Here is a 24,086-nt window from a genome sequence, read left to right as displayed (position 1 = left end):
TGTGCCAGAGCTACCGTTGAAACAGGAAGCGAGGCTGCTTATCTGAGCCCCAGAGATTCAAGCATCACAGGCCATTCAGATGCCGGTTATTTGGTTCCTCGGCCAACTGTGGCAGCTTTACCAGGTGAGGATTTTTATCAAACTCCGGTTAACATGGCTTCAGTGCCAGTGCTTCAAGACGGATGGAAACTTCCAGGAATGTACCAGACCCCGAGTGCACCAGGGACAGCCATAACTAGGACTCCACAAGCCGAGCGCAAGCTATCTGCTGGATCTGTTGTGGTATCGGTTGCCTCGGGACAAAATGTAAACACACCCCCAACAAGCAGGTCATCTGCCAGAGCACAGGGTCAGTGTGCCACTCCCCCGGTGGGTCGTGGAAAAACATCACAGGTTTCCGTAAAAGGATCCCCTCTTGTTGTGCGAAATGCGGCCTGCCAATTTTGGACGTAAGCCTCCTCCACCAGCGCCGTCGGTTAGAAGTGTGACCCGGAAGGATTTACCTCAGGGGCAGGCAACATCACCTGCTGCAAAACCCACTATGCAGGCAGGTCCGCCTACGGAGACTGCTAAGGAGGAGAAACAACGACAGATAAGTAAAGATGGTGGGAAGAAGAAGGACATAAAGATGATGAAGACGGAGTGCACACTTTCTGATGATGGAACACATGGTGATCAGTTAAAGGAAACCGTATTGTTTTACACTTATCCCATGCTGTTTCAGTTTCACATTATATTTAAATGTTAATAGGTAAATAGGACTTACTTGGAAGGTGTTTGTATTTGTAGATTACAATGGACGTCTGCTGTTCTAGTGATTGTTAATATTGTTAAACCAGACTCACCTTGGTATATTTATTTGATGCTGTCTTTATATTCATCAACAAATTTTTGTTTGGTTGAGTTTATCTAGGTGAACTAGATAATAGATCTTGCAGCATTTAATACCTTGGAAGTGTACCAAGATGCATGGTTGTTGTTTTTTTCTCTTCTAAAGTGAAACAGTGTTAATTACTGTTAATTACTCATAGTCATATGAAGCTCACCAAAAAACAATCTAACTAACTAGCTGTTTGCTAGCTACTTGTACGAAAGCTTGTTTAAAATCAAATCACATTGTCTGTGGAGCATCAATAATTGTGATAAAGAGTATGTGTCACGAGCCAGTCTGATCAACCCAGCACATCTAAGTCATAACTCCTGCTAATACACTCTGCGCCAATGGCGAGAGCACACCTGTTACCAATCAGCCAGGGACTTTAAAAGTAATGCAGAGAGCTCCTCACCTTGCCGATGTATCTTACTACGTGCCTCTCGTCTTGTTTCTTCGTGAAATTTCCTAGTGTCCTGGATTTGTGTTTTCGACCTTGCCTGTTGTGGATTTTACTTTCGTGCTTTGCCCTCCGGATTTGCTTGCTTTGGATGCGTCTATGTGTATGACCTCGTCTGTTTATCTACTCTGAGTTTGGATCACGTTTTGGATCATGTAACTTGTCTCTCGGCTGGATTACTGGTCACCAACTTTGCCTGCCTCTCCGACCTCGACTTGCACTATTCCTCTCTTCCTCACCATTGTTTTGTTTATTTGTGGTCATTAATGGCACATTTCTTGTTTTTGTGCGCTTGATAGAAGTAGTGCATGATAAAGTCATGCTAGAAGTGACAGCAGTGTTAGCGATGTAATATGTCTACAGCTGTAGCAGCTCACAGAAAGTAGAGCTTGCTGTAGTCTGGGTCTGGAGGGGGTTGAGAAATTTTGAGGGAGTTGCAGCTGGAAACCAAAAATTAACCACTAAAGTAAGAAGTATGGAAAAAAATTGACAAACAGTAATAGATGGAATTGCATTTTTAACAGAATTTTGACAAAGTAAGCAGTGAGCAAACTGTGAAGTCTGGTCACACTGTGTCTTGTGTCACTTTTTTTGATACACTGAGATACATCTACAGCTATTCGTACAGATTTTTAATAAAACATTTATAAGTTTTATATTCTGTTTCTTTTTCCCTTTCCCTTAAATTATCTGTGAAAGCAGGAGAATTTATGTGAGATTGTCGGGTGTTGACATCATTTCCCATGTGACATTAGCAGTAGATGTTTTCTCAGCTTCAAGGCCTTTTACTTGACATCTAATGATGTGTTTTTCATTATACTTGACAAGCAAAATGTCTTGTTCAGACTGCAGGCAAATCCGAGATGTTTCACAGATCTGATCTTTAGGACTGACTGTCCACACTGTTATTTGAGAGTGATCTGATCGGATTTGTCTCTGTTCAGACTTGCAGCTCAAATCTGACACAGTGGCAAACTACCTGCATTGGTTGCCGCGGTAACGATGCCAGAGGCATGGATACACGTGTGATGTGTGACGTCAAATACTGGTGATTTATAACAACGGAAGGATAACACGAAGGTCGATATCATTGTCTAATTGTGGTCCATTTCGTCCATTGCCTTTCTGCCTGTTTTTCAACCATTGATCTATGTCCATACTACATGATCGCATGAACTCAAACTTCTGCATCACATTGCGAGTGACATAACGAACAGTATGAACTCTGATGTCAGTGGGTAGAGCATCCAGACTGAGACACATCTTAGGAATCCAATCTGAGACCACCACTGGATGTGGTTTAAATATATATTTTTTTATGTTTTACAGACTACATGAAAGCAATCTGATTCAAAACTGGTTCCAATCTGGATAAGCCAAAAAATTTAATTTGTGCTGGTATTGTAAGGCCTTAAAGTGTTAGTTTTTTTCTTCTCATCTCAATATGAAACATGAAGCTGTGTACACTGCATTTGACCAGTCAATTGTCACTATTTCAAGCTCCATCTATACGATAGCTATTTAGTACTCATAGTGCATCAATAATGGTAACAAAAGTCCCCCCAGGAACCCACAAGTAAGTTTCTATGTGGGTTATGCCAAATACATATTATAGAGTGTTTCTGCTGGATTAAATGATGATCATGATGAGATGTATGTTGCTGAATATGGAATAGAATGGATTCCACTGTTGTTTGTCATGCTGCTGTTAAGTAGTTTGTGTTACGTTAACTGAGCTTTGATTCTGTGTCCTAATCCAGGGAAAGCCTGAGCCGCCTCCTGACTCACAGGCTGAAACTGGCACTTTGCAGGTCATCTCTACAAATGTAACGAGAGTGAGCAACAACACATACAGACATTCACAAACTGCACAACTGAAAATCTGGACAGGAATCATACAGAACCTCAAATGGCCTCCCATAAGCACATGTGGGAGATAACGGAGGCTCATGACTTTAGTGATGTATAGAGAAATGTAATAAAAAAATAAAAACGGTACACATGGGCCCATTCTATGGACAACGCACTCTCCCTGGCGAGACTAGATCATTTTCGATGCTTTACACATTAACTGAATTAACAAAAATACAATAAAGTCTGGCTCTTTGGAAGCAACATATAAAGAAATGAGGTGACTCAAGACTTTTGCACAGTATTTAAAAAATGTCCTAATTATATATTTCATGAAATATGCATTTTCCAGAAATAACAGTTGAAATTTATTATATTATATCTGTATTCATTAAGTCCTGTGATTTTAGTTTTTTTTTGAATGGGGATGATTGTGGAACGTTTAAAGCACAAAGGCACTTCACATTGTTCCAGTGATCTGTTAAAGATCTGTGTGAAGATGGGAGTCAGCTGGTCAGCACAGGATTTCAGACAGGCTGGTGTCACACCATCTGGAACTGGAGCTCTCCTTCTCTTTTGTTTCAGAAAGATCTGGCGAAAATCCTTTTCACAGACCTGGAGTGCAGGGGGGTAAGAGAGGGTGGTTGTCAGAGGTAATAATGGTGGTGTAAAAAGAGGGTCAAGACAGGGGTGTGGTGTGAGACTGGGAGTTTCAAATCTACAATAGAACTCATTCAGGTCATCAACCAGTTGTTGATTCTCTACAGAGTTGGGGGATGGCGTCTTGTAGTTAGTGATGGTTTTTTAGGCCTTTCCACACTGAAGCAGGGTCGTTTACAAAAAACTGATTTTCCAGTTTTTCAGAGTAGCTTCTCTTAGCCGCTCTGATCGCCCTTGTTAGTGTGTTCCTGGCTTGGTTGTACAAGATCCTGTCCCCACTCCTGTAGGCATCCTCTTTGGCCTGACGAAGCTGTCTGAGTTTAGCTGTAAACCATGGTTTGTCATTGTTATATGTTAAACAAGTCCTGGTAGTGATGCACATGTCCTCACAGAAACTGATGTAGGATGTTACTGTGAGCTTTTCCAGGTTGGTGGCAGCACCTTCAAAAAATACTCCAATCAGTGCAGACAAAACAGGCCTGTAATTCCTGCTCTGCTTTACTGGTCCATCTCTTTACTGTCCTTACTACAGGCTTAGCAGATTTATGTTTTTGCCTATAGATCGGGAGAAGATGAACCAGGCAGTGGTCAGAAAGTCCTAATGCTGCTCTGGGGACGGAACGATATATACATTTACATTTACATTTAGGCATTTGGCAGACGCTCTTATCCAGAGCGACTTACAAAAAGTGCTTTAATGTTTACAACATTGGATACATACTTACACTGGGTTAACTAGGTTAATAACTAAGTACCATTAGTCCAACACATCTGAGGGTGTTTTTTTATTTTTATTTTTTTTTTCGGGGGGGGGGGGGGGGGTTAGTCCAAGTACTGGAGAAACAGATGCGTCTTGAGTTGTCGTTTAAAGATAGTCAAAGTCTCTGATGTACGGACATCTAGAGGAAGTTCATTCCACCACCTAGGTGCCAGAACAGAAAAGAGCCTGGATGAATGCCGCCCTCGATCCCTGAGAGATGGTGGGATGAGGCGAGCAGTGCTGGAGGATCGGAGGGAGTGTGGTGCAGTTCGTGGTGTAATTAGCGCAGAGAGGTAAGTGGGTGCTGGGCCACAGGATATGCATCCTTTATTGTGGTGTAGCAGTGATCCAAAGTATTTTTGTCTCTGGTGGGGCATGAAATGTGCTGTTTGTATTCAGACAGATCACGTTTGAGGTTTGCTTTGTTAAAATCTCCAAGTATAATTATAACCGAGTCCGGGTGTTGTTGCTCCGTGTCTGTGATCTAAGCAGCAAGCTGTTGCAATGCTGCGTTCACACACGCTTGTGGAGGGATGTTCACACTCACAAGAATAAACAAGGTAAACTCCCGGCGCGAATAGACAGGCTTGGAGTTGATGAAAAATGCCTCTAGATCAGGACAGCACATCTTCTTCAAGGGTGTCACATTTGTACACCAACGTTCATTGATGTAAAAGCATGTCCCGCCGCCTCACGATTTCCCCGTTGATTCTATGTCGCGATCCACTCTGGGAGCCCGGCAGGTGTAGCGCGTTGTCTGGAATGGCTTCATTCAGCCAGGTTTCAGTAAAACACAGCACAGCAGAGTCCTGGAGAGCAGGAAAAGTTTGTCCATTTTGTTGGGTAGAGAGCGGAGATTCGCCAGTTATATACACGGCAGTGCAGTTCTAAAGCCGAGCTTAACGAGCGTGCCGGCTCTCTTTCCCCGCCTGCGCTTTTTAAAGCATTTCAACAGCGCCGCTGCTCCGCCAGTTACAATGTTCAGCAAAACGTTTGAAAAATCTAAAACTGGTTAGAAATTGTGTGCTGTGTCCTGCTGAATGTTCAGCAGTTCATCCCTGTATAAGTGTTAACATTTGAGAAACAAAAAACAGGACAAACTAACAAAAACAGTAAGACAAATAGAGAGCTCCACACCGAGGCAGCCATCCGCGGCGCGATCAGGTCTATCTGCTCACATGCTGTGTATTTAAGAGGGGTCATGTGTGATACTGCATCATGCTCCCTCCAATCCTCCAGCACTGCTCGACTGCCCCCACCATCTCTCAGCCTCCAGAACTCTTCCCTGTTCTGTCAGAGTCACTGGCAGTCTTCAAACAATGTTTTAAAACCTATATTTTCCTTAAGTACTTGGGCTAAAAAAAAGAAGAAGCGCGTCTGCCAAATGATTTAATTATAAAGTTTACATTTGCATTTACATGATGTTCAGTGTAGTCCACACCCAGGCTCAAACCATGGACCCTGGAGCTCCTCTCTGTGAAACTGTAAATTCAAACTTCTTGCAGCAAATAATATTAATAGTTAATATAAAGTCAATTATTTGTCGTTGACTTGTTTAACCAATTATCCAATGTTAAAGACAAAGAGCTGAAATTGTAGATATCAGTTTGTAAAAAAATGAACTGGTAAATTTAAAGTGAACTTGCAAAAAAAATTAATTTGACTTCTGAGTGTTCAATCTCATCATGAATTCCTCTTTCAAACTGAGTATGTGGAGAGAATGTTAGAAAATTATATGATATACATGTAGCTCGAGGTAAATAGAAAACAATGCATGCACTGCATGTCTGGGATGTTCCACCCTTCGATGGAACAACAGTCCACCAAAGTTACACAAATCTGCAAATTTTGATGTAATCCCACTCATCCTCACTGATGTAAATCATGTAAAAATCATGTAATTTACCTTGCTGTTGCTGGCCGCTAGTCTATTAGGTATTTAAAGTGATCGGTGTCTTTTCTGTGCAATTCTAAGAAGGGCTGTTTCAGTGGAGAGTAAGCCATGAAAACTCAAACTAATTCAGAATATCGTGTCTTATCTGAGATGTGTGGACTTCGATCATCGCTCAATTTTGCAACAAATGTTAAACTCTGCTTTCCCACAAATGTTTAAAAGATCAAATATTGTGATTAAAAAACACACAACTATGATCAGATAGCCTTGGACACAGTGGTTGTCTCGCATCTGATATATTTTAAGTTTGTTCTACCCTGTTTTAACCTGTTTCATTAATTATTGCAGTTGTGTTTGTTTGTTCATTTATTATTATTATTTTTTTTTTATTGTTGTCCTTGGTTTTCTTTATTTTCATTAAATGTCTTAAGGCCTGCAAATATGCCTTGCCTTCATCTTCTATCCGATTCTGACATTTTCCCAAATTTGTCAGAAAACATCTTGATTATCTCAAGACTTCTGAGCAAATGTTCTGTGGACTGATGAAACGAAAGTTGAACTTTTTGGAAGGAGTGCATCCAGTTACGAACACATAGTTCACAGTTCATAAAAATATCCAGCTATCAGTTTGTGACCTCAAGCTTAAGTGCACTTGAGTTATGTAGCAAGACAATGCTACTGTATAAAACACACCAGCAAGTCCACTTCTAATTGGAAAAAAAAAAACAATATTAAAAATTAAAGGTTTTGGAATGGCCAAGTCAAAGTCTGGACTTAAATCCGATTGAGATGACGTGGCATGACCTTAAACAAGCCATTCATGCTAAAAAAAAAACTCCAGTGTGGTTGAATTAAAACAATACTGCAAAGAAGAGTGGGAAAACATTCCTCCACAGTGATGTGAAAGCCTCACTGCCAGTTATTGCAAATCCTAGATTGCAGTATTTGTCACCAAGGGTGGCCAAAGCAGTTATTAGGTTTCGGGGCAATTATTTTACCACATACAGCCAGGAGTTTTGGACAGCTTTTTCTGGTTAATAAATAAAATAATTTAAAAAAAAACTTCTTATTTTTGTGTAATATTAAAATTAGTTTGATGATCTCGATCATTTAAGTGTGATAAATATGCAAGAAGTGAAAGGAAGATGGAAATATATTTCTGGAACTGTAGGTTTTTTAATTTTGAGCAGCTACACACAGGACTAAGATCACCATGTGCAATGGCAACTCTATATTGTTGTCCATGGTTCTGAAATGAGATTTCCAGCAAACTCAAATACTATAGGTGTGATGGTCAGGTGTCTATATACTCTAGTAAAGTACATACAGTATAGTATATATAATATTATTACTATTTTTGTTAAGCTGCAGAGACAAAGAGTGGCAGATGGTATTACCTCCAAGTTTGTGAAATTATTAGGAAACATTTTTAAAAGAAATTAGATACTTTTTTTGCTTCTGTACAATTTGTTATATAAGATTTAGGTGAATTTATATCCAATATTGGTTAATGTTAATTTCTGTCGTGTGTGTGTGTGAGAGAGAGAGAGAGAGAGAGAGAGAGTGTGTGTGTGTGTTTGTCAAGTCAAGTCAAGTAGGCTTTTATTGTCATTTCAACCATATACAATTTAGAACACAATGAAACAAAACAACGTTCCTCTAAGAACAAGGTGCTGCACATGACATAACATAAATCAACAAAAAACTAACTAACTAACTAAGAAATCTAATTAGCTGGCTAGCTGAGACAAACCAGTTTAACATTATAAATTAACAGAAACTATCTAAGGCCAATACAGAAAAGACAACATAAAGTCCACATGCAAATGTGCAAACAAGAGTGAAAAACGACAACATAACACTTTTCAACACTCTGTGGTAATAATTTGAGGTAGTGGAATGAGAAACAGTAAACATTTCCTTGTAAATAGCAGCAAAGATAGAAAATAGTTTTTTTTTTCTTGCAAATAAATATTATGCAAAAGAGCACTTTCAGGTTGGTATGTACAATTGTTAGATGGTTGTTGGTCAGTGTGTTTGTGTGTTTATCAGTTCAATCCTAATGTTGTTAAGTTATTGAGTGATTTGTGTGCACGTGTGTGTGTGTGTGTGTGTGTGTGTGTGTGTGTGTGTGTGTGTGTGTGTGTTTATCAGTCCAGTCCCTTTGTGTTGAGGAGACGGATGGCATGTGGGTAAAAGCTGTTGCACAGTCTGGATGTGTGTGCCCGAATGCTTCGGTACCTTTTTTCAGATAGCAGGAGGGTAAAGAGTGAGTGAGAGGGGTGTGTCTGGTCAGCCACAATGCTGGTGGCTTTGCGGATGCAGCGTGTGGTGTAGATGTCTTTAATAGAGGGGAGAGAGACCCTGATGATCTTCTCAGCTGTCCTCACTATCCGCTGTAGGGTCGTGAGGTCTGATATGGCACAATTCCCAAACCAGACAGTGATACAGCTGCTCAGGATGCTTCCGATAGTTCCTCTATAAAAAGTAGTGAGGATTGGTGGTGGAAGCAGGAAGAAAAGACGTTGTTGGGCTTTCTTGTGCAGAGAGCTGGTGTTGAGGGACCAGGTGAGGTTCTCCTCCAGGTGGACACCCAGGAATTTTGTGCTTTTAACGATCTCCACAGAAAAGCCGTTGATGGTGAGCAGAGAGTGATTGCTCTGTGTCCTCCTGAAGTCAACAACCATCTCTTTTGTCTCTTCGACGTTCAGAGACAGGTTGTTGTCTTTTCACCGGTCCATTAGCCTCTGCACTTCCTCTCTGTACGCTGACTCATCGTTCTTGCTGATGAGGCTCACCGCAGTCATCAGCAAACTTGATGATATGATTGGAGCTGTGTGTCGCTACACAATCATGAGTCAGCAGCGTGAACAGCAGGGGACTAAGCACACAGCCCTGGGGGGCCTCAGTGCTCAGTGTGGTGGTGCTGGAGGTATAGTTCACGATTCACACTGCCTGAAGTCTCTCGGTCAGAAAGTCCAGAATCCAGTTACAAAGGGAGGTGTTCAGGTCCCATAGGCTCAGCTTCCCACTCAGGTGCTGGGGGATGATTGTATTTAATGCTGAACTGAAAAATGTACAGCATTCTGACATAAATGTCCTTCTTGTCAAGGTGCGTCAGTGCCAGGTCGAGTGTGGTGGAGATAGCGTCGTCTGTCGAGCGGTTTGAACGATTCGCAAACTGCAGTGGGTCCAGTGAGGGGGGCAGCAGGGTCTTGATGTATCTCATGACAAGCCGCTCGAAGCACTTCATGATGATGGGTGTGAATGCAACAGGGTGGTAGTCATTGAGACAGGACACAGAAGACTTCTTCGGCACTGGGAAGATACATATTGTGTGTATGTATGTGTGTGTGTGTGTTTCTCTCCGTGGATGTGACCCTGGATCCTGATACAGCTCATCCTGAACTCAGAGTGTCTGCTGATGAAAAAGAAGTGAATCGTAGAGACACATGACAGTGGGAAAGCAGAGTTTTTTCTCAGTGAGAGTTTATCATGAGGTGCAGGTCAGAGGAAACACTGAGTGGATATTAGGAGTGATGAGAGAGAACATTAACAGGAAGAAGGGGATTCCGTGCTCATCTAAGGATGGAGTCTGGACTGTGGGATTGTTGGAGAATCAGTACAGGGCTAATGCTGGTCCCGCTGTCCCCATCAACCTGAGAGAGAAGGTGGAGATGTTTGTGGATTATAAGCAGGGTCTGGTCTCCTTTTATGATGTGGAGGCCAGATCTCATATCTACTTTTTCACTGGTCAGTCGTTCACTGAGAAACTCTATTCATACTTTAGTCCATGTTATACAGATGATGTCTTATTTTTTCAGGACACTGAACCACTAAGCATAATTGCTCTTATTAAATAAATATTCTGTATGATTTATAGCTTATAACATTTTAAACTGTATGTTTTACAGCTGGCTATAATCATTACTTATGTATAAAAACAGAATAATTTGTTTAAAATATATGATTTGAGACTAACTGTTATTATATATAAAATGAGCATAAATTCAAAAACAGCTAAAACATGTAGAGCCTTTATCATTATCTGATTTAAGCAGTTACAATTAAATTAAAGTCATTATTAGACACATGGATGTTAGTCCAGTTACTGGATTATTACATGTTTGTGGTGTTAATCTGATTTCTCTAAGAAACCCTGATGAAATGTAGACATTTATATTTACTTTACTAGGCATTTGGCAGACTCCCTGTTCCAGGGAAAGAAATTTCCATCATTATATAGATCCCCATACTGGTTACTAGGCTACTAACTATAAGTACCATTAGTCAAACACTGTTGGAAAGGTTCAACCATTTAGAAAAGATTCCAGAACATAAAACAGTCTAGATGCATGTCTACCTTGATCCCTGAAAGATGATGGAAAAGTTGAGCTGTGCTTAGGAATCTGAAGAATTAAAAAGAGCTTTATTGGTAAGTACATTTGCACATACAAGGAATTTGTGACAGAAGCCTTTTAGAGAAGACAATAACACAAACAAAACAAAAAAGATTATAATTAACAAAGAATGGAATAAGATTTGGAGCCTCAAATATTATCAAATAAGGCAGCATCAAACCCTCCAGGGTCCGGGTTCGATTCCCGTCTCTGTGTGTAGAAAAGTTGCATGTTCTCCCTGTGCTTGGTGGGTTTCCTCTGAGTGCTCTGCTTTCCTCCCACAATCCAAAGATATGCAAGTTAGGCTAACTGGTGTTCCCAAATTGCCCGTAGTGTGTGGATGTGTGTGTGCCCTGCGATGGATTGGCACCCTGTCGAGGGTGTACCCTGCCTTGTGCCCTAAGCCTCCTGGGATAGGCTCCCCATGACCCTGAATACAGGATAAAGCAGTATAGAAGATGAGTGAGTGAGTGAGTATTATCAAATAAGAGTGGTATTGCACAGTATTTTGCATATTGCACATATGATTATTTCACATATTTTAATTGCACACTGGGGAGAATATTTGACTGTTCATGAGATAGATTGATCTATCAAGGAAAGATATATCCTTTCAGCAGTCCAAATCCCTTGTAGTCTTGTGATATCTGATTTATAGCTAAGACAAACCAGACAGTTATTGAAGTGCACAGGAGAGATTCAATGATGGTTATGTAGAACTGTGTGCCCAAATTCTGTTACAGGTTAAATGACCCTCAGCTAGCTAAGGAAATACAACATCTGCTGTGATTGTCCATCTTTATGTCCTAAAAAATAGTGATGCCCAGGAACTGGATTGACTCCATTGATGGGGTCTGTAGAGGTGCAACCATTAGTGTAGAGAGAAATGAGCAGTGGGGAAGGAACACATCTCTGGGGGATGGCAGTGTTCATAAACTGGCTGTTGGACATGAAAAAGCTGTTGATCGATTAAAAGAAAGGGCTAGGAACAGAGAGGTGGGTTAGTTTGGTGTGGAGCAGAACCAAGCAACAAGAGGACCGAGAGCCTTGTGGGACACTAGTAGACAGTTTGCGTGGAGTAGATGTGGATCCCCTCCAATTTATACAACTAATCTTCTATGTAGGAAGCTAACCATATCCGTGCCATGCCACAGATTCCAAGGCTTGCAAGGATAGACAAGAGAAACTTGGTGTGGCAGTTAATTGCTATTTTCCCCCCATCATAGAATATGGCAAAGTAATCAGCAGTCAGAAAAGCCAGTGGGTTGAGTAGTGAAGAGAAGATATTGTGGAGCTTGCAAGGATTATTTGCATAAGCTTTCAGCTTTTCCCTGTTAAAGGCAGTTTTAGTGAAACTGCAGTTCTCTGCAGTTTTTCTGCAGTTCCTACTTCTTTTCTATTGTTGCACAATACATAGCCAAGGAGCAGGACAAGAAATCTATCTTGATCTATTTGTCACTAGCAATAGAGGAAGAAAATGAGTCTGAGAGGGATGATAGGGTACAGGAAGACACAGAGGAAGGGGAGACAGATTGGAGGTCTCTGCGGGTAGAAGAGAAAGATTCGTGGTTGGTTTTAGGCAGGAGAGGAAGAGTGAAGATGAAGGATACCAGATAATTATCAGATTTAACAAGAGGAATAGCAGTAATTTTTGTGGCTGGGGAGGGGTAGTGGGAATTTCCTTCTCTTATGTGTGGGCGGGCAGCTGTTTAATGTTAAGAAAAAGTTGTTAAGGAGAGGGATTGCCAGATTACCTCACAGCAACCATAGCTTTTTCTGACAAATACTACGCTTTTACCCTCGAGGTGGGCATGGCTATATGCATCAATCAACACAATAGTTTATCATAAATACACAGAATATGTGGAAGACAGAGATGTACGTAATGCCCCTACAAAGTGCCAAAATGTTCACAAAACATTAACAAATGCATGAAAATGCAGGGCTTACTTCAAAAAAAATGTATGTAACTTTTGGAAACTCAATCTTTAGAGATGTGTGGACAGATTATTATACATATTGTAGCGTTTTACCGGCGGAAGAATCTTGGAGAGACGAGTGAGCTTAATTGCTGCCCAATGCAATGGCTGGGAGAACTTTATTTAAACAACACAGTACAGTCACTGTATAGCATGAACAGCACATTCATATGAGAACCTAGACCTAATTTAGCCTTAGCATGAACCGGAGCACATTCAACAGGTCTCACCCTCTAACACACAAACTTAGCCGAAGCCACTAATCCAAACACCCTTCCCCAACAGGGTGAACGCATAGAACAAACCCCTCCTGCAAGGCATGATGATCGCCAGCCGAAGCCCCACCTACGCCACACTGCCCCCACTCGAGCTGTGACCGTCCCCGGTCACCATGACGAACTCCGTCTCTGAGGCGTGAAGGCGGTCGGCGAGTCCTTTTGCAGGGGAGGGAGGAGCGCAAATATTGTCCTGAGGCGGTCCGGCCTCCGCAGAGTTTGCTGTTTCGCCGGCGTGCGGCTGATAGGGAGCGAGACAGTCTTGGTGGAGCACAACCACTTGCGCCTGCCCCGCCAACCGCATAACTGCCAGAGCTGTGAGTGTCATAGACCCGTTGCTGCTTAAGCCCGGCGTCCGCCAAGTGTTTACGCACCAACTCATGGACCCGAAACTGTTTGTCCTTCAAGGAACAAAAGTAATCCAACCCAGGCTTCATGGGTAAATCCAGTTGGGGAGGTCCAAACATTAAAGCAGCTCGCGTTAGCTGCGATGACTCCTGTACCGCTGTGCGGTATGCCCAGAGCACGAGAGGCAAATGTTCGTCCCAGTCCCGTTGCCGATCGCTGGTAAGCACGGCGAGTTGTGTGGTGAGAGTCCGATTAAATCGTTCCACGAGGCCGTCACTTTGAAGATGAAGGGGCGTGGTGCAGGTCTTTTTCACCCCGAGGCGCCCGCACACTGCCGCAAACACCTCCGCCTCGAAATTTCGCCCCTGGTAGCTGTGTAACTGCTCCGGGGATCCGAATCGGCTGAACACCTCATCCACCAGCACTCGAGCTATGGTAGAAGCGAAGCGCTCTGGTCAGGAACAGCAAACGCCTCCGGCCATTTCGTGAAGTAATCTACGACTACCAGCACATAACGGTTACCGCGATCGGAAACGGGCCGAGAATGTCCACGCCCATATGCTCCATAAGTGGGGCCCTTCTTTGCCGTGCAGAGATCGCATCGGTGGACAAAGAGTTCACTGTCCCTATGACAGCCCGGCCAGTAGAACCGAGCGCGCAACCGCCGCAGCGTTTTAGTCACCCCGAAGTGTCCCGAACCGGAATGTCCGTGCACCAAACCCAGTACACATGTCCGCAATTGCCCCTCGGGCTCTTTAAAACTGAGCAGCCAAACCAGCGAAGCGTGATCGGTCTGCAGCAAGAAGGGTTGCCCCTATAAATATGCCTGGAAAGGTTTAAGAGCCGCGACGACTGCTAGCAGCTCGCGCTGCGTGATGCAGTAATTCCTCTCAGGTCCAGACAACGAACGGCTAAAGTAAGCGATAGCACGCTCCTTGCCCTCGGAAACCTGAGACAGGACAGCCCCCAGTCCTACATCGCTTGCGTCCGTGTCGAGGATAAACGTGCAAGATGCATCCGGATACTCAAGAAGGGGAGACGTGACCAAAACTTCACGCAACCAGGCGAAAGCACGCGCATGCACAATGCCCCAGCAAAACGGCTGGTTCTTTTTCGTTAGCTCGTGCAGCGGGCTTGCGATCATGGCGAAGTCCTTCACAAACCGGCGGTATTAAGAAGCTAACCCGAGAAAGGTGCGTAGCTGCGACACATTTATTGGTTTGGGCCAATTCTGTACCGCATCGATTTTCGATGGATCGGTAGCAATCCCTTGAGCACTAATTATGTGACCCAGAAAAACGTCTTTTGCCGCAACAGCTGGCGCTTCTTGGGATTAAGCCGCAAATTTGCCCGCCGGATAGCCTGAAATACCACTTGTAGGTTAGGTAATGCGCCCTCAAACTCAAACTTCCCCGTGCACCAATAAATCATCCAAGTAGACCACACAACGGCTGCGAGGAATATCTGTCAGCACTTTTCCATTAACCGTTCAAAAGTAGCTGGAGTGTTACATGCGGCGAAATTGCCATAGCCCTTGCCTGATCGAAAACGCGGTTTTAGGTCGTGCTTCCGGGGCGAGCTCTACTTGCCAGTACCCACAATGCAGATCCAACGAGCTAAACCAAGCTGAGCCCGCAACATGTTCCAGCGCATCATCTATCCGTGGCAACGTAAGAGTCCTTTCAAATTACCTCGTTTAACCACTGGTAATTGACACAAAACCGCCAAAAAATATTTTTTTTGTTTATGCACGAGCACAACCGGTGAAGACCACGGTCCGGATGCTGGCTCAATGATGCCCAAGTCGGCCATCTTACGCAGCTTCTGTTTGGCGATAGCTCGCTTAGCTAATGGAAGGCGTCGTGGATGTAGCCAAACAGGAGTTGCGTTTCCCGTGTTGATCGTGTGCTGCACCAGGTTGGTATGGGTGCACTCATGCTCATCCACTGCAAAAATATCCGCAAATTTATGAAGGAACAACTTCAAAGTGTCGGTCTGTGTTTGATTCAACCCCGCGCTGCTACGCTGCAGAAGCTCGCCCAGTATACTCGCTCGGTCTGCTACCGGATGTTTACATGGCACGACCACCGGGTGTGTGCTACTAACATGTCTGGCTGTGGTTTGGGTATTAGCAACCTGGCTAACCCAAAGTTACTACGCAGAGTTCCGTTATTCCAGTCTAACACCGCACCCTATTTTTCTAAGAGATCCAAGCCCAAAATGCACTCATCCTCGATGTTTCCCACAAAGAAATCATGAGAATGAGTCCGCTTACCTATTCTAACTTTAACCATGCGACACACCCATATCTGTACGTAGCTCCCAGAAACGGTGCGAACATTAAAACCTGGGTCAGGCAGTCCGCAAAAGCGCTCGCTTTGCCCCAGTAATCCACAGCCCAACAGCGAAACAATAGAACCGGTGTCCACGAGCGCCGGTAGTCGTCCAGGACACAGTTCACATAGCCCCCAGAGCGATTTCCTACACGTCCCGACCAGAAGTTGAATTCACAAGTTGGGGGAACAGAGACGGTTGCTGGCTTCCCCTCAGTGCCCCCCGGACCTAGTTTAACGGCTGCTGGGGTACGCTGTCTTCCAGGCCTAAAAACGTTGCAGCGGTAGTCCTGCGGTCCCGGGCCTCGGAAGATTAAAAGCAGTTTGTCTCCAAAACCATTATGCTAATAAAAAGCAGACATTATACACCACTTTAAGATAAAACATGGGTCGTTAGAGCAAACATATCCACAGCAGTCAGAGGTGAAGGCACGTAAAATATCCGAACTAAGGATGTCAGCCGCTCAAATCTAACTGTTGAGTAAAAATGCTGTTATGTGCTGGCTGTAATAATCTACCTTAAACAGAGAATGTATTTGGCTGACAACAAAAGAAGTACAACTTAGTGTTAACAAGGCGTAAGATACTCAACCTTACAAAATGTGATTTATTTGTATTACCAAGTTAAGCAAATTCTGCTTTATTGAAATAATAATATCACTGATTACATTAAAGCTGATCAGCTTATTTTTAGCTTTTAACTTACAAACTCTTTACTGTCAACGGTGGGTACTAACTCTAGTATATTATAAATTACAACTACTACAGTACTTCAAGAAAATGCATATTTTACGAAATATATTATCAGGACATTTTTTAAATACTGTGCAAAATTCTTGAGCCACGTCATTTCTTTATATGTTGCTTCCAAAGAGCCAGATTTTATTGTATTTTTGTTATGTTGTCTTAATAATCAGCTCTGCAAGCTCTCATCTTTGGTAAGTTTTTGTTTTTTTTTGTCTAGTCCCTGTACCTGAAACAGTTTCAAAGGAATGTGTTTTGTTGGTTAAGCTACACAGTGAGTTATGAATCATTCAAGCATAAAAAACATCTAACTCAAGGCCTGAACCAGTGAGAAACAGATCGGTCTCTATTTGGATTACACAGGAGGTCAAGTGTCCTTCTACGATGCAATGGCTAAACATCACCCACTGTACACTCTTATCTTACCACCTTTAAAAAAAAACAGCTTTTCACATCGGGATTGAAGAGACTCAGGAGGTGATGCTTTTGTTTGTTTAGGGTTGATATTTGAGCATGTTAGGTTCGGTCAACTATTAATGTACCTTGAATTAACATGAAAGTTGTCTTATTGTCTTATTATCCTAAGTGTTTTAATTTTTATTTTTAAACTCCTGTTGGTATGAATATTGTAATTATGAATAAAAACTTGTTAAAAATAAAGAAATAATTTAAAACAGAGACACAAATAAATAGATGTTAATGAATTACTTTATTAGGTTTCTAGAAGGTTTGTACAAAATCCCTCAAATTCTGAAATGACTTTCTACCCATAGGGACATTAAAAAGTAATACTACATGTATCTTATCTGTGCTCTAGCATTAAAATATATTTGAAGATAAAGACATTTCAAACACTGAAGGTGGCTAGTTATTTATACATATCACTGAGAAAGACAAACAGTGCTGATTTCCCAGTTCAAACTGTACCCAGACTGTAGTCCTACAAAACTGAGTATGATCAACCTAATGCAGTTTGCATGTTCAGTGCAGGACATTTGGGACCAGACACTGTGCTTCAATCCATCTCAGCTGCAGAGACCACACACACACACACACACACAGACACACATACAACACTTTCTTCTGTTTTGGATAATGACCTTGATCTCATTATCCAAAACAGAGGCAAGTGTTGTGTGTGTGCCATAGAACATTCAGCAGTAGGACAGACACGACTGATCAAATATGTGCGCAAATGAGAGCATGGATTCCAAAATGTTGGGTTGGATGGTGAAGTTCAAGAAAGAGAAACCAACATTAAAGACAAACCCTGCAGTGGGAGACCATCAACTGCTTCCTAGTGAGGACCTTCCACAGACATGAACATAAATGCAGCTAATAAATGGCCAAATTTAGTTTAAATTAAGGTCAAACATTTTTCTAAATCTGTGATATATTCTTACCCTTGTAGGTACATACTGTATGTACTGTACGTCCCAATATAAAAACGTGTTCCCACCCCAACACACACATGCACGCCTACTGTATGTGCTAATGTGCCAATTTTAAATTAAGTGTAACAGCTGTGGTGGCATGGTGGCTTAGTGGTTAGCACTGTGGCATTGCACCTCCATGGTTGAGAATTCAATTCCTGTCTTTGGTCTGTGTGTATGGAGTTTGCTTGTTCTCCCTGTGGTTGGTGGGTTTCCTGGTTTTACACCGGTTTCCTCCCATAGTCCAATGACATGAAGATTAGGCTAAGTGATGTTCCCAAATTGCTCGGAGTGTGTGAATGAGCGTGTACAGTAAGTGTGTGTGTGTGTGACCTGCGATGGAATGGCACCCCATTCAGGGTGTGCAATGCCTCAGGCCCTACTGTAAGTCTACTGGGATAGGCTCCAGGCCCCTTTGCAACTTTATATACAGGATAAAGCCTTATAAATGGTGATTAAATGAGTGTAACAGCTGTAGACTGAACTGTGGAAGGAAAACTAAGAGGAGCAAAAAAAAATTGTCCACTATTATTACATCCTGTTACACTGAGTAGTAGTATTTTTTACTATTATTTGAAATCTTAATAAAATAACACATGGATGTGGAAATAATTTTAACATGCCACAGTTTTTCAGCATTTTAATAATTAAAATTAGCTTGTGGTTCTTGATGTGTTTTCTTGTGGTTGAGTGTAAAATAAAATATGAAAATTTAAGTATGATTTAAATGTATGGTAGTTCCTACTGTTGTCCAGCAGGGGACAGAGTCTTCATTATTGTAAAGATATGGGGAACACTTCTCCTCTGTGTGTGTGTGAGTGTGTGTGTGTGTGTGTGAGAGAGAGAGAGAGAGGTTTATAGCTGTTAATGAATTTACAGTTTCCTCAACATCATGGTAATTTTATAGATGTGTAGATGTATTTGAAATCTTATTGAATTTGTACATAATCATACATGAAAACAATGAATTGTTACTACGCTATTAGTTCAGTTATTGTTGTTTGCATTAGTTGAGATCATCAGAAACTGACGATGGCTGCAACACAGAGAATTTTGGTGAAATGAGTTTGATTTGATGAGGTTTGAGCTACATCTCTCCACCGAACTGTAGTTTTAATCTCAGCTCTCAGTATGCAACAACCATAACAAATTCTCTCACCTTCACCTTCACTCTGCTTAAACACACCTACTGTAGACTTTATTACACAATCACAGCCTCAGTACATAAGTACAGTCATGATACAGTTCATTATGAGTTATACACTCAGTGTCATGTACCTGTGGATACCAAGCACTATCTTCTCCAGTTATTGTGTTTAGATTTAGATTTTTTTTTCTGATTCGTGGTTTATTTCCTCGTCTGTTGCTCTCTTTGCATGTCACCTGACTTCTGTCTGCTAAAATAAGGAATCTTTACCTGGAACTGTAAACATCTCTATCATCTGATAGTGTGAAGCACTACCTTTATGCATGTGGTTTTTATACATATACACTGTAAAATGTTCCATAAATATTTAAATTTGTACTCTATGTATATATCATTATTCCTAATAATTAATCTAAAAGTGTCCACCGTTAATGAACCTACTCCTGTTCTGCTGCGCTGTTGTGTAGTTGCTATATATATATATATATATATATATTTTGCTGTTATATATTTTGCTATACAGCAAACATTAAGCAGCACAGTCAGCCCAGTATTTACAGTATTTTAATGCTAAACAGTTTTGATGTCAGTGAAGAATGTTTGTAAGATTTGCTTTATTATCACATTGATTATCAATCCTGCTGCTAAACCTGCTATACATTGGCATGTTTTCATATTACACACTAATAAATATTAATAAGAATTATTTTACATGCAAAGATCATTTCAAACACACAATCACTTCATGAACTGAGTCAGCAATTTAAAACAAAGTACTGTATATATAGACTTCCGGTCCACTATAAAAAGAACACTTTTACATCTGCTTATTTATACACAGTAGGTCATTTCATTTATTCAGTCAGCCAATCATGTGGCAGCAGCACAGTGATTTCAGAAGCTGCTGGTCTCCTGGGATTTTTACACACATAATTATCATCAACTAAACCCACTCTCATCTCTCCTTACTGCTTTTAGTCTCTGCCTCATGCAAAGACTTTTCATGTCCATGTGCATGTTTGAGTTCAAAGTTTTCTATAGTCCTGTCATGTTCTATTCTGATTGTTATTTTGATTCTTACCCATTAATATCTGCCATATTTCATTACAATCTCCCTAGGATTCCTAAAAGCTTAAGATTGTACTGTTTCAGGGTCTAATTCAGGACTGTGGGAAATGAATCTAAAGCTCTGTATGAAGAGTTAAAATGAGAGCTACAGTCTTACTAACACCACTATAAGCAGTCAGTCGAATGGCATTGTGGGTACTGCAGGATTAAACTAAAGTGAAAAATCATGAACACATAGATGAAAGAAGTTTAAACTAAAAACTCCACTTGAAATTTTGTTACAAAATACATTTTGAACACCACTGAAGATCACATTGTAATTATAAAGATTAACATGTATGCTTTTCAGGGTGGATTTTTCCTTGAAAGCAAATTAATGTAATTTGATTTTCATACATAAAATAGTGTGATTTAGTATTATACTACTTCTGCCTGTTGCAACTAGAACCTAAACTAGTCTGTGTTAACACACATCTCACTTCCTATTATGTTTCTTTAGAAAAAAGGGGGTCTTCCAAACGACCAAAAACGAAAGTACACCAACTGTGGAAGAGTGAACTTTGTAACAAAGCATGTTTACTTTCATCTACACATCTTAAAATAAGTGAGTATTTAGATTTTTGGCAAAAGTGATAAGTTAATTTGGGCTAAACACAGGTGTAATGTAATTTAGTTTGAACAAATAATGTGAAATTGTCTTTCAGGGATGATGGTTGTTGGTGTGACTCTCCTGATTTTCTACAGCTTTATGGAATCTCATTCAGGTATGAAAAAATATTCTCATGTGTGTGTAAGCATTAGTGAATTCTATGGTTGTGGAATTAATGTTGTATATAATATAGTTTATATTTGGTCTACTTGTAAACACTGAAATGAAGCCTGAAAGCAGATTAATTTGCTGTTAGCGTATAAATAAAACTCACAGATAAACATTCTGAATAATATTCTGTGAATCTCTGTACACAAGAGTAACATGTGAAAGTGTGTAATGATTCACGATTATAAAGAAAATTTTCAAAACTCCCAGAGACTAGAACCTGTTCTACATGTGGAATTAACTAAATTAATCGGACCTCGTCAGACCTGTTCAAGCTTTCATTTGTTTTGCATTTGTTCTCTGGGGAAGAGAGAAATGTTTTACAGCATTGTGGTCCTGAAAAACAAAACTGATCCTCATCACTCTTCAATAAAACAACTTCCTGTAACTTCAGGGTTTCTGATTGTTGAGATTATTTTTTGATCCATTATATTAATGTGTCAGTTTGTAAAACATCCATCCCTAGTTTAAACAATGTAAAGGAGAAAAGAAAAAGTCTAGCTCCTTTTATTTTTAGGTTCAGCATGCATCAAAGGTTTTTTTTCCCAAATTCTGTTCTCTCCAAGTTTCCATTTAAGGTTAAGTTGATAGGAATGTTTATTGCATTTCGGAGGTGTGATGTGTGTGCTAGAAGTTCTACATACATTATGCATGCGATGCACCAAGGTACAAATGTTTCATTATACCTGTACAATGTGAAGTTCACAGTAATTAACTTTAAAATACATTTATAGTAAAATATTGCAATATCATAAATCCAATAAATTATGGATGCTGGGATTGAAGCACACAACATTCTTAACTGTAAGGCAAAGCCTTAAGCACAAAGTCACCACAACTAGCCCAAATAACCGGTACTGATTCAGTATAATATTTAGTGGTGTTAATTTAGTATTATAAACGCTTGTGGTTGTACTAAAAGGGCTAGCTCTGGTGGCTCAGTTCCTAAGGATTTAAATTACAGATCAGAAGGTGGTGTGGTCAAGTCCTAACACCACCAACCAGCAATATCTGCATCCTGGAACAAGACTCTTCAGCTCAGTTGTATCCTGCATTGAGGGAATATACTGGATTATGTGTTACTTTAGATCAAGTTATACATTACAGTCTTTACTGTATGTTTTTTTTACTAAACATTTAACAAATTTGCAAATTAGATTGGAACTTTATTTATTTTATTTATTTAAATTTAATGTTAAGGCATTTATAATGCCTTAACATTAAAACCTCTGAAGGATGAAGTGAATAATTTATTATCTCAATACAGTGGCTCTTTGCGAAGAGAGGGATAAACTCACCAATTACTTTATTAGAGACACCTGTATACCTACACATACATGTAATTATCTAATCAGTCAAGTGTCTGGTAACTGTGTTGTGTATAAAATTGCACAGATACAGGCATTTAACTTCAGGCAACGTTCACATAAACCATCAGCACAAAACTCTGATCTCGATGATTTTGACTGTGTCATGATCAGTGTCAGACAGATTTGAGTATTTCTATAATAATTGCTGATCTCCTTCGATTTCATGCACAACAATCTCTGGAATTTCCTCAGAATAGCGGTGTAATAAAACAAATCTGGTGAGTGGCAGTTCTGTAACTAAAAGAAATAAAAGAATGGTCAACATGTCAGTCCTTAAGCAAACAAATTGCTTTCTGTGTTGCAATGTTAAACATTTATGTATGTGTGTATGCATGTACAGGTAGTTCCCTACATAATGACCTATGTATGAACTATGTACTGTAGTGAACAAGTGTTAAACAACCCAGAATAGGTTTTATATTGTAGTTGTCCAAAGTAGCTACATTTAGCTCGGCAAATTCATGGCATTCTCTCATCTGATTCATGAGGTAGTCACCTGGAATGGTTTTCAATTCACAGGTGTGCCTCATCAAGACATTTCTTTCCTTCTTAATGTGCTTTACACAATCATTTGTCTTGTGAAGGGGAAGAGTGGGTCAATAGCCCAATTATTGGTCAGTCAACCAGAACAATCTCAAGAACCAAAATCATCTAATGTTCCACAGACAAACCATCAGCATTGTTCAGGGTGATATGAGGATCACCACAAAGGCAAAGAGTGAAACTGTTTTTGAAATATGTTATTCATTGTTCATTTCATATTTATGTTTTCATCAGCTAATGTGTACAGTCCTATACAATTTGTAAGCGATCATCAAAAAATATGAGTTTCAGTTTTCATGGCGAATGTACTGTTAAAGTCCCACAAGATAAGATATCATTCCATCACCTTTAGCTTTAATTACAGCACATTCACCATTTGAGTCCTGAAATATGCCTGTGCCATCATTGAATAAAAACTTCATTAATGTGATACCCTGGCATTCAGTGCTCTCAGGTCATCAGCTGACTACCTTTTATTTCCACATAAAATTTTTGAACCTAGACCTGACCAACTAAAGCAACCCCACACCGCAAACACTGTCTCCAGAGGTTTGTACAGTTGCCACTATGCATGATGGGTGCATCGCTTCATGCATTTCTCTCCTTACCCTGTTGCACCCCTCACTTTTTGGACTAGGGTCAAACTGAACTCAGCAGACTACATGACCTTTCAAAGTCCAAAGTTTAGGCTCCCTAGCAAATTGAAGCCTTTTTTTCTGATAAGTCTCACTAACAAGTGGTTTTCTTACAGCAACACTGCAGTTTACTCCCAAGCCTGTGATTGAGTGCACTCTAATTTTAACTATTTTATAGTTTTGATTTTTATCATGCCAAATTTTACCAAGTGATCTCCAGTCACGAGCTTAAACCCCAAATTTCTTACACAAAGTTGATGGTTCAGCAATATCCGTCCAGGTTTTGATAATGTGTTAAAAGGTTCTTAACCCAGTTCCTTTAAAATTGTTTTCTTTGCTTGATGCAGCCCAGTAGTTGTACTCTTCTGAATGGTGACTTTTTTTTGACCAGACAGCATAATTGCCTAAATAAGCCTTGCTTTGTTTTGACGTAAGTGTTTTATTTGAGACAAACATCTGACTGACACTGCCATGGGTTTTTACTCCCCATGTCAGGGA

At 40.7% G+C, this 24,086-nt stretch overlaps 1 pseudogene; it reads left to right on the top strand.

The window, feature by feature from the left end:
- Nucleotides 1-20,908: 20,908 nt before the first annotated feature.
- The window catches only part of LOC128524727 (butyrophilin subfamily 2 member A2-like), a 51,106-nt pseudogene continuing 47,928 nt past the window's right edge, over nucleotides 20,909-24,086 (top strand).

This window comes from Clarias gariepinus, chromosome 1 (genome assembly GCF_024256425.1).
Source record: "Clarias gariepinus isolate MV-2021 ecotype Netherlands chromosome 1, CGAR_prim_01v2, whole genome shotgun sequence".
NCBI classification, from domain to species: domain Eukaryota; kingdom Metazoa; phylum Chordata; class Actinopteri; order Siluriformes; family Clariidae; genus Clarias; species Clarias gariepinus.
Note: the sequence above shows the minus strand (reverse complement) of the source record. Positions and strands in the feature narration are given on the sequence as shown.